The sequence below is a fragment of the Oncorhynchus masou genome, chromosome 29 (genome assembly GCF_036934945.1).
Source record: "Oncorhynchus masou masou isolate Uvic2021 chromosome 29, UVic_Omas_1.1, whole genome shotgun sequence".
In the NCBI taxonomy this organism is placed as follows: domain Eukaryota; kingdom Metazoa; phylum Chordata; class Actinopteri; order Salmoniformes; family Salmonidae; genus Oncorhynchus; species Oncorhynchus masou.
The window spans coordinates 37,253,397-37,269,003 of NC_088240.1; positions in this window are offsets into that span (position 1 = coordinate 37,253,397).

Below are 15,607 nucleotides of genomic sequence, written 5' to 3' on the forward strand. Positions count from 1 at the left end.
GTCTGAGACCAGCCACCTGGATAGCTGCTGAAACTGTGGGTTTGCACAACCAAATAATTTCTGCACAAACTGTATCCCCAATATCCAGAAACTTCACACAGCCATTGAAGAGGAGTGGGACAACATTCCACAGGCCACAATCAACAGCCTGATCAACTCTATGCGAAGGAGATATGTTATCCTGCATGAGGCAAATGGTGGTCACACCAGACACTGACTGGTTTTCTGATCCACGCCCCTACTTTTTTTTTTGTAGGTATGTGACCAACAGATCAGAAGCGGTCGTGCTATTTTAAGATGAGGGAAGGCGATATTATTGTTTTTTTGAGCATGGCCTTATTGCTATTATAGCATATTGGAAGACACTCATTCTCTCAGCTCAATGTAACACCGATAGGTTCAGGCTACTACATGAGGTTGCTACAACCTAGACTATGATTTGAAGGTTTCCAACGTAGGTGCACAGGTCGAGAAATTTTAGTAATCAGGGTGACCGACATTGACACATTCAATACCGCCTTGCACACTCTTGCCTGCATCTAGCTGATCTAGGGTGTATGTAATCCTTAGTTCAACAGTTTCTATTGGACAAATTCAGGTATGTTTATCCCCTTTTCGTTCCGATGGCTTCCATTTTAAGATACCCTTTTCAACAGAATAGGTGGAATGAGTACACCCCTGACCACATGCAAACACAGTTTAGTTTCATAGATGCCACGTACATACAGTATGATCCCTGTGATCGTTGTAGAATTCCTTCTCACATCTACGCGCTCTCCTCTCACCTTTTCCCTTCAAATGTGGACTTCAGTGCACAGCACATCTACTCTCTGTGACCAGGCAAAAAAAATATTTCCAAGCCATACCTAAATATCATAACTGCTAGCTGCTACACACATCCTACATCGTTGTCACCATATTATAATGTCATAGTTAACATAGCTACGAGAACTAAAGTGTTTGTAAACCTGCTGCAATCATGCAGTACAGTGTACAGTCAGCAAGGAGTTTAGCAGTTATACTGGTGTGCCCCGGTGGCAATAAATTAATAAAAACAAAATTTTACCTTGACTTGGAAGAGTTTCAGTGTTGTATAGCCAGCTAGCTAACATAGCGTCCTTCTCGGTTTGTGCTGGGTGTTTGAGGAGGCTAAACTAGCTAGCTGCATTTGCTAGCTAATTAAGTGAAAGTTAAAAAAATATGAAATATAGCTAACGCTTACTTTAGCTAACCCTCAATTTTTTTTATTTGTTCAAAACCGTTCAACTATTGTCTTTCTCTCTCTGAGTCAATTGCTTTCAGTACTAGATTCATTCTCTGATTCTTTGATTGGGTAGACAACATGTCAGTTCATTCTGCAAGAGCTCTCATAGGTTGGAGGACGTCCTTTGAAAGTTGTCATAATTACTTTTGTAAGTCCATGGAATGGGGTGAGAACCACGAGCCTCCTAGGTTTTGTATTGAAGTCAATGTACCCAGAGGAGGACGTACACCCTGGTGCTACCCTACAGAGTGCTGTTGAGGCTACTGAAGGCCTTCAATGCAAAATAGTGTGTTTTAATCAATTATTTGGTGATGTGCATGTATTGTTTTATCTAAAAAGGATAACTTTTTAAAAATGTTTTACTCTTTACATTTTAATGAAATTCACTGAGGAGGATGAGCCTCCACTGTAACAGATGCATATTCGTATTCATAGCTGAAGGAAGTAGGGGTGCTGTAGCACCCGCTGAAAAGTCTCAATACAAATATTTATTTTCATAAAAGTAAGTGCATTGGGCCTTTTAATAGTCCTGTATTAGCACACTGACTGCTCGGGCAACAAAAATAAAATGGCCCCAAACTACTTTGCGCTACTTCCCAATGTCTGTACTCCAGTCATTTGAAATTCATAGATCAGGGCCTAATGAATTTATTTCAATTGACTAATTTCCTTTATATGAAGTGTAACTCATGCCTGTTGCATTTCTATATTTTTGTTCAGTGAACTTTTTTCCCCTTTTTTTCTGGATGGTTTAACAGTCTTTGGCATCAAATGTTCTCTCATTCTTATTCATCTGTTTCGTAGGCTATAAACATGACAATTATTGAGCTAAATTAGATTGCTGTAGTAATATTGCCCCTCTATGCCTTTTGGTAATTCACGATGGAAAAACTTTATTGTAAAACAGTTCATATCTGTCACTGAGAATTAATTAATTTTGAGGAATTTTGAGGATAAACTACTCTTCAAATAGTGCAATACTTCAAAATGTCCTATGAGGGAGCCGTACGCATGATGTCGAAGCAGATCAAACATCTCTCTCTCTCTCTCTCTCGTGCTCTCTCTCAATGCAGGCAAAACATTGACATTACAGGCAAAACACAGAGATCTAAGAAAATGTAGTCAGTGCATGGAAAGGAAAAAAGTAAGGATCTGTTGAATACACATAACACATTTTCTGTTATGTGCTATATACAGTATCTATAGTCACACATGTACACACACAGTAAGTACCCCATATAACAAAATAAGCATGTGTAAATGCAATAAAAGGAAAGTGACATTGTGTTGGCAGCACACAACACAGTAATGCATCTATAGCAATAATTGTTTATAGTTCAAATTAACGTAACATCCAATCCTCAGCACCTAATAAATAACTCTCTCTCCTTTTGTATGTCAACTGATCTCCCCTAATTTCACCACACAGCAAACGTTCCCTAATTTAGATTTTTCAATGTAGACAAACAGTGAGTGTACAAAACATTAAGAACTTCTTCCTAATATTGAGTTCCACCAACCCCACAGGGATACTGGCTCATGCTGACTCCAATACCTCCCACAGCTGTCAAGATGGCTGGATGTCCTTCGGGTGGTGGACCATTTCTAGCGTGGAAAAACCCAGCAGCGTTGCAGTTCTTGACAAAAACCCGTGCGCCTGGTACCTACTACCACACCCTGTTCAAAGGCACTTCAATATCTTGCCCATTTACACTCGGAGTGGCACATATACACAATCTATGTCTCAACTGTATCAAGGCTTAAAATTCCTCCTTCAACCTGTTTCCACACCTTCATCGACACTGATTTTACAGTGGATTTAACAAGTCACATCAATAAGGGATCATAGCTTTCACCTGGTCAGTCTGTCATTGAAAGAGCAGGTGTTTTAATGTTTTGTACACAGTGTATATGTACGCTTATGAACACCTAACACACAAGGACAATATTATTCCTTATTTAAATTTTAAAAATGAAGACCTTTTTGAAAGGGATTTAATTTAGTGCTACAGTATGACAGTCTCTTGGGCTGGCTGCAGTTATGTGTAGGCAGCAGTGTTCTCTCATCTTGTCCTGCTCTGCTTATCTGGTCAGTGTACAGCAACGGGTCTGTAATGAGCACCAAGCCCACACCTCGGACCATGTGCACCGGCCGCCGTGTCCCAGGCGCTGTCTCCCACAGTCCTACACATAGGGGTGCCTAAATGCTTACACATGTCCACCTACAAAAACACCCCCCCTCCCCCCTCCCCACAAGTCCTCTCCCTAAAGCAGGGTGGCATGGCCAATTTTGGGTCGCAGGTCTGGGCTGCGATGACAGATTTAGAGGATGTTGTGGACTGCGCTGGACAGAAGCTACCCTATGGCGGATACGTGTGACACGTACCGTCCAGCGGTGGCGCAGAGTGATGACATCCTCTGTTTTTTAATGAGTGGAGTTAACATCCCCCACGTTACCTCAAGCCGCCTGGCTTGCCTGCCACACAGAGTGCTGTAAATCTGTCTGCCTACCCCACTAATACGGGAAGTATTATCTAATGACTTAAACGCCCAGGACTAATTTTCTATTGAGATGGTACCCCCCACACAGCAACCTAACTCTTAGGGGTTTGTTGACCGATAACCTGAAAGAATTGGAAGTTCCTCCGTTTTTGGCTATGGCGCATCATTTGAGAGCATTCTATAAGTCTAAAGTGAATACTGTAGATTTTAATAGAGGAGACCGAAGAGACATCGGGTAGGGCCCCAGACGAAACCCAGACATCGCCTTGTTCTGCTCTGCCCTCCCTGGCCTTCCTCTACCACATTCCTGGGGCACACTAGGGCTTTTAAGGAGCTCTGTGTCAGTGCCCCCTCTCCAGCCTGCCCATCAGCTCTGATTTGTTGAGTGCTGGAGTCAAAGGGGACTACTTTGTAGATGGTGTGCTCTGCTTACCTGTTTCCCTGCAATATGTGCAGTAAATGTCACTCCGACACTCTCTGGACTACCTCAGATTGACGAACAAAGTTCTGTTGTTGCACACAGAGAAACAAGTAAACAATGGACAATAAATCCCATTCCTCTGATCTCCTTTGCCAAAGGAGCTGTTACCAGGCAGGATAGCAAAAGGCAGCTGGTGCAGTGAGAGGTAAGCGATGGCCACTTCCTTTGTAGATGCAGTGCCTGGCATTTGTCTGCAGCTGTAATGCGATTGTGTTTTACAGCTTACCTCAAATGAACAGAGGGTAATTGCTGACTAGTCTTTTAACCTTTTAAATCCTCCTGAAGCAGGGGGCTGGTGTGGCGATAGTGCACCTCTCATCGTTTTAGGGGAATGAAAGATGCTGACTGTCTTAATCCCTGCAAATTTGAGACCCCCCCCCCCATTACAATGAAGTTGAACACCTATGCCAATTATCATGAGGAGAAAAAAATATATATATATTACTCAGTGATTTAAATCCAATATCCCTATCCCTATTTGCACTACCGTTATATTTCCATAGGCCTTAAAACCTAAGCACACAGATGCTTAGACAGTTTTTATTACCATTCAAATAGGATATCCAATGACTGTCATTATTGCTCACTGTGATGTGCATCCATAAAACACTCTTACACACAGGTCTGTTTAATATCTCACAGCCATTTCTCACATCATGACATCCTCAATATGGCGGAGAAAACTCCAAAGGGATTTAGGTCTGCGCATAATTAGATCATGTGGAGCTAAATCAAATTCAATCCAAATGAGAGGAGAAAGCCAAACCCATGACTGTTCTGTTGTCTATACTCTCTTTCTCTCTATGGCTCCTGATTGATCTGTACTGTGTTTTGTTTGAAGGTTGGAGCAGGGCAGCCTCCCTTTTTCTCCCCTCCCCCCACCGTCTTCCTCAGCAGGCGAAGGAAAGAGTGAAAGGATGGAGCGTTTTCACCTCCCACTCCTCCCCTGGTTCTCACTGCTTAACCTTGACAAGTCAATATGATACAGGCGCAATGTGCTTATCTCCTCCTGACATTACCACTGTTCTCGGTACAGTTGGGGCACGGGGCCTGTTTCATTAGCATAGCTTAAAAACACATCACTCTCCTTTTTTGAGGAGCCAGCCTGCCCCGTCACTCTATGCTCACACACGTTACACAGCTCACTATCAATGCAACACAGCTAAGACCACATGCTGTATGAACAGCTACACAAACACAATGGCAAACCTCAAGACATTCGGCTGCTTTCCAGAACTACTATACCATACCTCGTCTTTTGCATTTGACCCACACAGATAAACATTGCTGTATGATTGAAAGACTTGACAGAGCCAGATCATCCACTCTTTTGGAGTAATAAACCATATATGGTAGCTCTGTATGTCAGGCCAGTGAACTGACATGTTGGATTGTGCACCAATCAGCCCCCAGCATCTGGTAGTAGGTCCTGCCTACCCGAAGTGGCAGCTAGCTCCCTGATCTCCAGCTGCAGGCAGGGTATCTGCAGGCAGGGTGGCTCCAACCCAGGGCCATTAGTCACAGGGCCCAGGGTACCACTCTCTCATCCCACCACATAAGGTGGTGTAATTGATACCCGTCAGCTCCGGCTGTAATCTCCTTAGTGGGCGGCAGGCGGGTGGGTGGGTGGGCATGGGATGCGTGCCTCTTGTTTGGTTAAGAAGGTGGCAAGCGGGGGCCAGGGCTTTGGCTTTCTCTGTGCCATCACTCCACTTGAAGGTGAGATGATTTAGGAGCTGGGGAGAAAGTTAATTTCTCTTGATCATTGTGTGCAACCTGGAGCCTTAATGGCGGGCGTAATTAATTCTGCTGATGTTAATCACCAGGGCTGGTCCCCACAATTATCAGCCCTGTGCAGATGGGGCGCGGCGCAGACATGAAAAATTAGGAAAATGAATCTGTAATGGGGTGGCAGATCTAATCTGCGTCAGAGAAAACAAAGTTAGGAAGAGCAAGGAGCCTGAGGATTCCAGGTGAAAGCCGGTGCCGCCGACAAGCCTGTGTGACAGAGCTGAAAAATGTTGCAGTGTCCGAAGTGTTTGGTAATTACTGGGCCATTGAATGGTTCTATTGTTAATTAATCACTGCAGCAGAGGTGAGCTGAAACATCTCCTGGCTGGGGATATCGGATGGAGAGGAAGGGACGCTGCTATTCACACGTGCTGCTGCTGGAGTCAACCAAAGGTTAATCAGGTTCCACTCTTGGTTGTGTGGGCTTAGCAATCAACTCCCATTCACTTCTGCATGGGGAAAAAACAAGGAGTAATTGATAACTGAGAATGCAATACTAATTTCGATACACACACACACACACACACACACACACACACACACACACACACACACACACACACACACACACACACACACACACACACACACACACACACACACACACACACACACACACACACACACACACACACACACACAATTTGGTTCAATCATGCTCTTACTGATGGGAGAATTACTAAAGCATTAGTGGTCAAAGGACAGATACTCCCAGAGGACGTTTCCTCTGCCAACGTCAAACAAAATTAAGCAAAATCACCTGATTAATTGAAACTGCAGAGGAGCCATTTTTCAAGCTCTTGCTTAGCTCTGGCAGTTGAGCGTGCTGTCATTTCTATTGGTCAGCTTAATTAGTCTTCTACCTATTTTGTCTTTAATAAGGCATGCCATAGGTTCTTGAGAAATTTAGGAGGTTAAAACAAATCATTATTCATAATCATTGTTCTAAGTAGTGGGGAAAACTTAACAATAGACTGAGCTGTTTGCCAACCAGGATTTAGTTTAAGTGTGTTATTAATGAGATTGGTAATCACTTCTGTTACATTTTCTCTTATACACTCAAACGGTGTACAGAACTCCACTGGGAAAACAGGTATATAACGTCAACAGAAATGGTAAAGAAAATGATTCAATTGCACCTATCCTACAACAACTCAGACTTTAGGGCTAAATCGGGGCTAACACAAGTTATCAACTGTAGACATGGGGGGAAGAAAAGTTGTATATGAGATTATAAATCTACTTGATGAGCCATTCTTTTGTGTGCCAGACCGCCAAAGACGAATTTCCATTTTGCACGAACCAAATGGACAATTAAGTTTTCTTATCTTAAAAGAACACATTGCAACTAGGAAACGTATCTGTTTTAGTGAATGCCTGCGTCTCTTCACATGCAGATCTGTGAGATAATCCTGACAAACCCCACCCACCTCTTGGGTGTCGGGCATTTTTTGGCTGTTGTAATACCCATAGTTATTAATATAAAACTATTGATCATAGTACAACTAAACTCAACTTTTTCCAATAATAATCTAAGGTCAAAAGCTAATTTTCCTATAATTACTCGCAAGCGGCAAAAACAATTCTTAAGGTAAATGGCAACAAATGACAATAAATGAGGTGGCTGGCAGTGTTCATTGTTCTCCAGACCCTGGTAAGTAGTGTCACAGCAGCTGTGACCAGGTGTTTACATAGGGCACTACGGCACAGAGACATAGAACCACAGCACAGGGAAGAACAACCAATCGGGAGAGCCCTCGTGCTTTTATAATGAGCTAAAGGCCCAAGCCAAGGGTAATACACATACAATACAAGGGATATGTTATGATGATCCACAACTGAATCAATACAAGTTCATCATCGGTGGATGATAACTGCATCGCTGATGCCTATCTGGCTAATAGAGAAGTGTTCCTGTGCTTGAGGTAAATGTTTCCCATCACATCTCATTTTCAGCCAATGCCTGTCTCTAGCAGCTCTTTCACAAGGAAAGGTGATAGAGATTTGCACATTCATAATTCCAAAAGATTATATGCTAATGCACACTCGCCTGTTTGTTGGAGGAAATTGCATTGTGGTTATTAGTGTGACACCAAACGCTCCTCAGCCAAACGTCCTTACCGGCTCCCTGTTGCCCTCACTATTTGCATTTTTATTACAACCAGGAAGGGAAAGAGAAGTGAAATAAAAGCAGGGAATATCTAACGCCTCCAACTTGTGAGATTTAATTGAATATATTCAAATATGATTCATAGAACAATTACACTCTCATTCTACAAGCACATATTGCAATTGTCTTGTCTGTATTTGTTTTTTTCTGGCCTCCCCTCACCCTCTGTTCACTCCCTCTAAATAAAAAATCTGACTGGCCTTTGTACGAGACTCTGTGGAGGAATCAATAGGTGCATTAATTACTGCAATTCATTACCCAAATAAACATGGGACTCAACCTTTTGCTGGATACAAATTTGGGAGGCGTAAGCGTTTGGCCAGAGACGAAGGCCTGGCCTGGGAATCCTTATTGCATTAATCTACAGATCAAACTGTTGAGTGCCAGGGATCCTCCAGGGAACGTCCGACCTGGAATCAATCCCCACGCTCAGGCAGTGAGTTATGGCCACTGAATACAAAGGTAGTCATGTGACATTGCTGTCACTGAGAGCAGCAGTTCTCTCTTTCTTTCTCTTTGACTCTCCTTCTCTGGTCAATAATGGGGTTCTATTGGCCTAGCTCACAGTGTACTGGGCTGTCATGGCTGGTTCCTGCTACCCCCCCCCCTCCCCCATGCTCCCCTGCATATCCCTGGGCTGCTCTTTGGGTCTCTGGGATCAGGACCATGGAGGCTCCTCTGAAAGCGCTTGGCAGAGGACAACGGTAAAGGACATCCCTCTCCCCGGCTGTCATCTCAACCGAGTGTGCCTATTTGTGAATTGTATCTCCAACGCTGGCTATAATAAAACATGATAATGATGGATCACACCAATAAATGACTGTTGAGTGGAATGCTGGGTCGGATCTGTGTGTGTGCCATGCTGTGTGAGGCCTCTACACACCCAGGATACATACAATTCACATGTAGCCTGTGTACAGTAAACACAGACAAACACACATTCATGCACACAGTTTTTTTTGTTGAAACGCTGTCCAGTTCCACCAGACAAAGAAATGCAAAGGTAAAGCCTAATTTGTATAAAATCAATTTTAATGAATGGTAAAAAAAAATCTTGCTGCTGTGCACTTCAGTCTTTCTGTAATTTCAATGACCAAATACCTGTGTGTTAAGATGGAGGACCCGGCAGTCTTTTTAGTTGGTGTGGAGTTGCAACAGTTGATACCTGAGTCGGGGTTTCTGGTACAAAATATGCAAATGTAGAAAGATTATGGGAAATTTGTTGAGCAAAATAACAAACTGGCCATCATCCTCAAGTGGAGGTAACTTTGCTAAAGGCAAAGCACCCCAAACGCAGGGCCCAAAGCCCATAAACTCACACATCTGAGTATATGTCTGGATTATAATAACCGCAGGTCAATTAGACAAGCAGCTGAATGAGAAGATCAGGGCCATTTCTAGCTTTTTGGGGGCCCTTTAAGCAAGATTTGGTTGGGGGGGGGCCCACCTTCTTGGCGGAGCCACGCCAGTTAGCAATATTACAAAGGTTATTGCAGTCAACAAACACTTTTTTTTCTCCTCAAACATCATCGCACACACAATTAGAAGAACACAATATGTACTGCAATGTCTTTTACCATGCTGCACTACGGCGCAAGCTTGTCAAACAAAAACAATAACGTTGGTGGGGCGGCCAGTGGCTCTGTTTCCACCTACTGTGGACTGCTACAATTCTACACATTTTTGCAGTGTGGCTTAGACAAAATGTTGCAGATTTAAAGCACATTTTCTGCAGTGACTTATGCCACGTTCATGATATCTGATCATTTGCAGAAATGTTAGAAGTTTTTTGTAAACAATGTGCACCCCTTAACCAGGATAAACCAAATAACGAGAGGCCCGTAAAACTGTGGCTAAGCATCACATGATTGGCGAGCGCTCACCTCAGAAGTTCAACAGCGGTGATGAGTAAAGCACATTGATGGAACCAAACAAAGCTAAACATGTCTAGATAAACGTTAATGGTAACCACAATCTGGTGTTTGTGTTCTCTCAATGTATTAAGCACAACATTTGATGGGGCTAGAGATAGCATAGTTAATTTAGCAAGCAATGTTTATACCAAACAATCAGTGCATTTTGTTTAGGGCGAAATGGAGGGAAATGTCCATCTTGTTGCACTGTCATAGTCTCCAGTGTGCAGTGGGCCTGGTCCTGTGTACGTCTGGAGTGGGTCTCTAACCCATTGAAATTAACATTTTAAAATGGTTAAGGTTAGGGTTTAGGGTGGGACGTCCCAAGGAGTCCGGATAGTTCTGACCGTCTGTAGTGTGCAGTGGGGCTGGCCCTGTCGTGTGGGTCAGAATGTGCAGTGAGCTGGTAGTGTGGGTCTAGAAGACCTCTGATTTAATAAGACAAAGTCTAGAGCGCTCAGACATTGCGGCGCAAAGGGGGTCCTATTTATTTTCAATTTAGCTTTGGCAGGGGCGAAATTCTATCCAGGCAGGGTGGTTGGCAGTGCTCATACCCATGGAAGCCTCTCAGCCGAGGCAGAGAAAATGAGAAGGGTGAAATTGCAGCCTGACATTCCTGTATGTGGGCATTCCTGCATCTGCAGGAACCCCTCTTTATACATCCATTGGCCAATCATCTTTAAGCTAGAACAGGTGGGGGCGCTCCAGTACAGTAGGTACCATAACGTTGGATGCCAACCGGCGATAAGCCCAACAGAAGAAGAGGCGATGGCGACAACCGTAGACTGTAGACTGACCGCCTGTCAGGGACCGTTTTCTTGCAGGTTGGTTAACGACGGCGAAGGCAGGTTTTTGGCAGGTGGGAGCGAAGGACACTGTGTGGTAGCTAGCTCATCCTACAGAGGACTCCGGTGCGCTGGAGGCGGGGGCGACACTGTGTGCTAACTAACTGTGTTTCTAAGTAGCAAGCTCGTTAGTTAGCACACAGTGTTGCCTTCCGCCTGCTGTGTACCGGAGTAACTAGCGGAGGCGACCCCGGTAGACAGTGTCCTTCATTCCCGCCTGTCAGGCACTGTTTTTCTGCAGTTCTGTTAATAGTGTGTACTGGAGTGTGCACTGGGGCTGGCCCTGTGTGTGGCTGGAGTCTGTACTGGGGCTGGCCCTGTGTGTGGCTGGAGTCTGTACTGGGGCTGGCCCTGTGTGGGGCTGGAGTCTGTACTGGGGCTGGCCCTGTGTGGGGCTGGAGTCTGTACTGGGGCTGGCCCTGTGTGGGGCTGGAGTGTGTACTGGGGCTGGCCCTGTGTGGGGCTGGAGTGTGTACTGGGGCTGGTCCTGTGTGGGGCTGGAGTGTGCACTGGGGCTGGCCCTGTGTGGGGCTGGAGTGTGCAGTGGAACGGGTGATTGTGCTCCACATGACATGCCCCATCCTGACAGGGCACTGGATAAAGCGAGCTCTTAGAGCAAGCGTCCGATTGAAAGGACACTATTTCAGGTTGACTTACACACATGTCGGCTGGACACCGAGCATGCCTTCAAATCAGATTACCGTTTAGGACTGACTGTCCTTGACACCTCACTCACTGCATTCTGACACCCTTCTCGTGATGCTCCAGAATGCTCTTGGTTACATACAGTAGGTGAGATCAAAGAGACCTTTTGGAAACTGCGTCTCAACAACACCGTTTCATAAGGGCGTACATTTAACACTCGGGTCTTAAAATGTTAGCACCCTTTTAGTAACATTTTGACACTCAACATGTATATCTGAACACCCTATAGGTGTATTCATATACAGTACATATAGCTTGATGTTGTGTCTAAATGATAATTCCATTTTGAATGGTACAGTTGGTGCAGTGAATCTGCCGGTATGGTTTGCGACCAGGCTGAATCGTCAGTAGTGCATCATCTCTGCACCATAGTTCTCTGTTCTAGTTTAGCAGTCTCAGTTGGACAGGATATGGTTTCTTCCCTGGTGGACTCACTTGGGCGACGGTTACCACTGAGGAGATCTCATCTGACCTGTCTGTTTGACAGTTCATGTCCTGTTCTAAAATACACACCAACCCAACACTCATCTGACCTGACCCACTTCAGTTTCCACCTCATCTTTCTATAATCACCCACGTGTGGAACTCTCCAAACATTCAGATTGTTCTTACGGCCACGTGTGGTGCACAATTATTGCATACCATAGGTCTATAACAATATTTTTTGTTGTTGTACAATAATATTTCAACCAACACAACAAGTCACTGAGTATTGTCAAATATTTTGGGCTGGATTCTAAATATGATCATTCTGAACATGTTACAGGTCGAAGGAGTCATGGACTTCAGTGAGGTCGAATCCAATCAACGTTCAGCCTTAAGACCATCCACTTAGAGAGAACCTATACTGCACACCTAAAACTAAAATGGTGGTTAGTTATTCATATAGGATCCATTTGAATTGGCCACCATCCAAAAGTGTTACTAATTAAAAATCAATCTGTGGGCCATTAGTGCGGAGGCATGTGCCAAGGTTGTGTTTTTCAGAAGAGCCTTTGTAATGAGCATTGCTTTAGATCGAGGGGGGGGGGGGTACAGATCCCAGATAATCTGGAGCTCAACTTAAACAATTGATACTATGTGTAAAGATGCTGAACTTGTAGTCTTCCCTAATTGATCCACTTACCCTGGGCCGGTGTAAGCGGTGAAATAAATGTGGGTGTTCATTGCGTAGGCACGGCTCCATAGATAACTATTAAAGGCGGATCTGTTGACCTGATTCTGATGACTACGGAAGGGATTCCAGAGCAGGAAGGCATTTGTCTGCTTTAGCAGGAGTGGTGTTAGATATTTCGGTGATAAATGTTCACTAACTCTGAGCAGCACCTGGGGAAAGCAACCCTCAGCCCTGGACTCTGCTAGAACTTATTAAAGTTGCAGAGCCGTATTTCAAGGCCCCATTACAGAGGTGTAACTGGTGCTGACGCCTACCAATTTGGCCTTGTGGGTCTAAGCTGTAACTCAGCAGTTGGTAACCCGGGTTGGAAAGGACAGCACCACTGTTTACGGCATTATAACATCTACAACATGTTTGAATAGAGCCAGTGAAACCAGAGGTTAGTAGGATAGGATATCTGCTACCATGCCATAGCCCACTGGGCAGATACTGGTTGAATCAACGTTGTTTCCACGTCATTTCAAAATTATGTTGAACCAACGTGGAATAGATGGTGACTTGACATCTGTGCCCAGTGGGATATGTCATTTAAAATGGGACCATGATGCCATATAAAGTGGTAGGTATGTTAGTGGCCGTTTCTCCAGTCATTTGATCATTCTTTATGGTAGAACAGTGGCTGGTGTGGCATAAACGCTGCCCTCTAGATCACCATTGACAGTAAAATAAGAACTTAATTTAAGATCATAGGGGTAATTGTTGAAATGACTTGGCTTGGTTGATCTTTTCTCTCCTTGTATGTGTTCCAAATCTCCAATGTGCCTAAAACATCCCCTCCATTCTGTAGCAAGGTGTCTTTAAGTATGAATAAAAGACACTGTAAATCACATCCAATGTGTGCATCAATTTGTGTTGGCACAGTATAAGCAAGTGTGTGTGAGGGAAAGACGAAAGAAAGATGCAAGATACTGTAGATGGATAAAGAGATATATTACACAGAGAGAGAGAGAGGGAGGAGGGGGAGAGATGGTGTGAAAGACGAAAGACAGCGAGAGAGAAAGATGGAAGATGGATACTGTAGATAGATACAGAGATATATTACAGAGAGAGAGGGGGAGGGAGGGAGGGGGAGAGGGAGAGAGATGGTGTGTTTTTGATAATACATGAGTCTTGAGAGAGATCTGTGGCTGCTGTGACAAGAATCTCAAGGAGAGCTCAATAACAGAGCTGTCAATGTATTCCCTATTTGAGTGTATTTTTAGTGCAGGCATCATGGGTCTCATGCATATTTCAATAGATCTTTTGTATATTAGGTGCGAGCGCGCACACAAACTGGAGTGAGAAATTGCACAACACGACTCCAAGAAATATGGGCTTGATTCTTAGATTTGACAGAACAGTTCAGAGCGGTCCCAGATAGGTTGGCTTTGACTTTCAATAGATGGTGGGAAAAGACCTTCATTGATTGCATTATAAGAAAAAAAGCTTAGATATGACAATGACCCTGATAGAATCAGAGCAACACACAGCCGAACAAACAAAAGAATACACACATTAATTACCACTGGCGCAAAACAAATTAAAACAGACGTCACATACAGTACCAGTCAAAAGTTTGGAGATACCTATTCATTCAAGGGTTTTTCTTTATTTTCACTATTTTCTACATTGTAGAATAATAGTGATGTCATCAAAACTATGAAATAACACATGTAATATTGTAGTAACCAAAAAAGTGTTTGAGATTTTAGATTCTTCAAAGTAGCCACCCTTTGCCTTGATGACAGCTTTGCACACGTTCTTTCAACCAGCTTCACCTGGAATGCTTTTCCAACAGTCTTGAAGGAGTTCCCACATATGCTGAGCACTTGTTGGCTGCTTTTCCTTCACTCTGCGATCAAACTCATCCCAAACCATCTCAATTGGGGTTAGGGTTAGGGTTATGGTTATTTCTCAGAACAAGAACAACCCTTCATTTCTCAGAACAAGAATAGACTGATGAGTGTCAGAAGAAAGTTCTTTGTTTCTGGCCATTTTGAGCCTGTAATCGAACCCGCAAATGCTGATGCTCCAGATACTCAACTAGTCTAAAGAAGGTGTTTTATTGCTTTCATCAAAACAACAGTTTTCAGCTGTGCTAACATAATTGCAAAATGGTTTTCTAATGATCAATTAGCATTTTAAAATGCTAAACTTTGATTAGCTAACCAAATGTGCCATTGGAACACAGGAGTGGTGGTTGCTGATGATGGGCCTCTGTACGCCTATGTAGATATTGTCAGGATTTGGCCAGGGTTGTTCCGGGTTTTGGTCACTAGATGCCCCCATTGTGCTTTTTGACCTTATGTTTTTTCCCTTGTTCCCCATTATTATTTGCACCTGTACCTCGTTTTCCCTGATTGTATTTAAACCCTTAGTTTCCCTCAGTTCTGTGCTCTGTGTTTGTATGTTAGCACCCAGCCCTAGTGTTCTGTGTTTTCTTGTCGATTCCGGTGCATGCTCTTGTGGAATTCTGTTTTTGTTTTTGAGTGTCTCTTGAGGCTTTTTTGTGCTATTCCTACCACCTTTTGGATTTGCCATTTTTGTATTTAAGGACTTCTCCTTTTTACTTTATTAAATACACCGTCTTAAGTACTGCTGTGTCTGCCTCATCTTCTGGGTTCTGCTGACTATTCGTGGCTCAGTTGGTTAAGTGACTGTTTCTCACTCCGGAGACCCAGGTTCGTAACCCGGCCCTGACAGATATTCCATTTAAAAAATCTGCTGTTTCCAGCTGCAATAGTCATTTACAACATTAACAATGTCTACACTGTATTTCT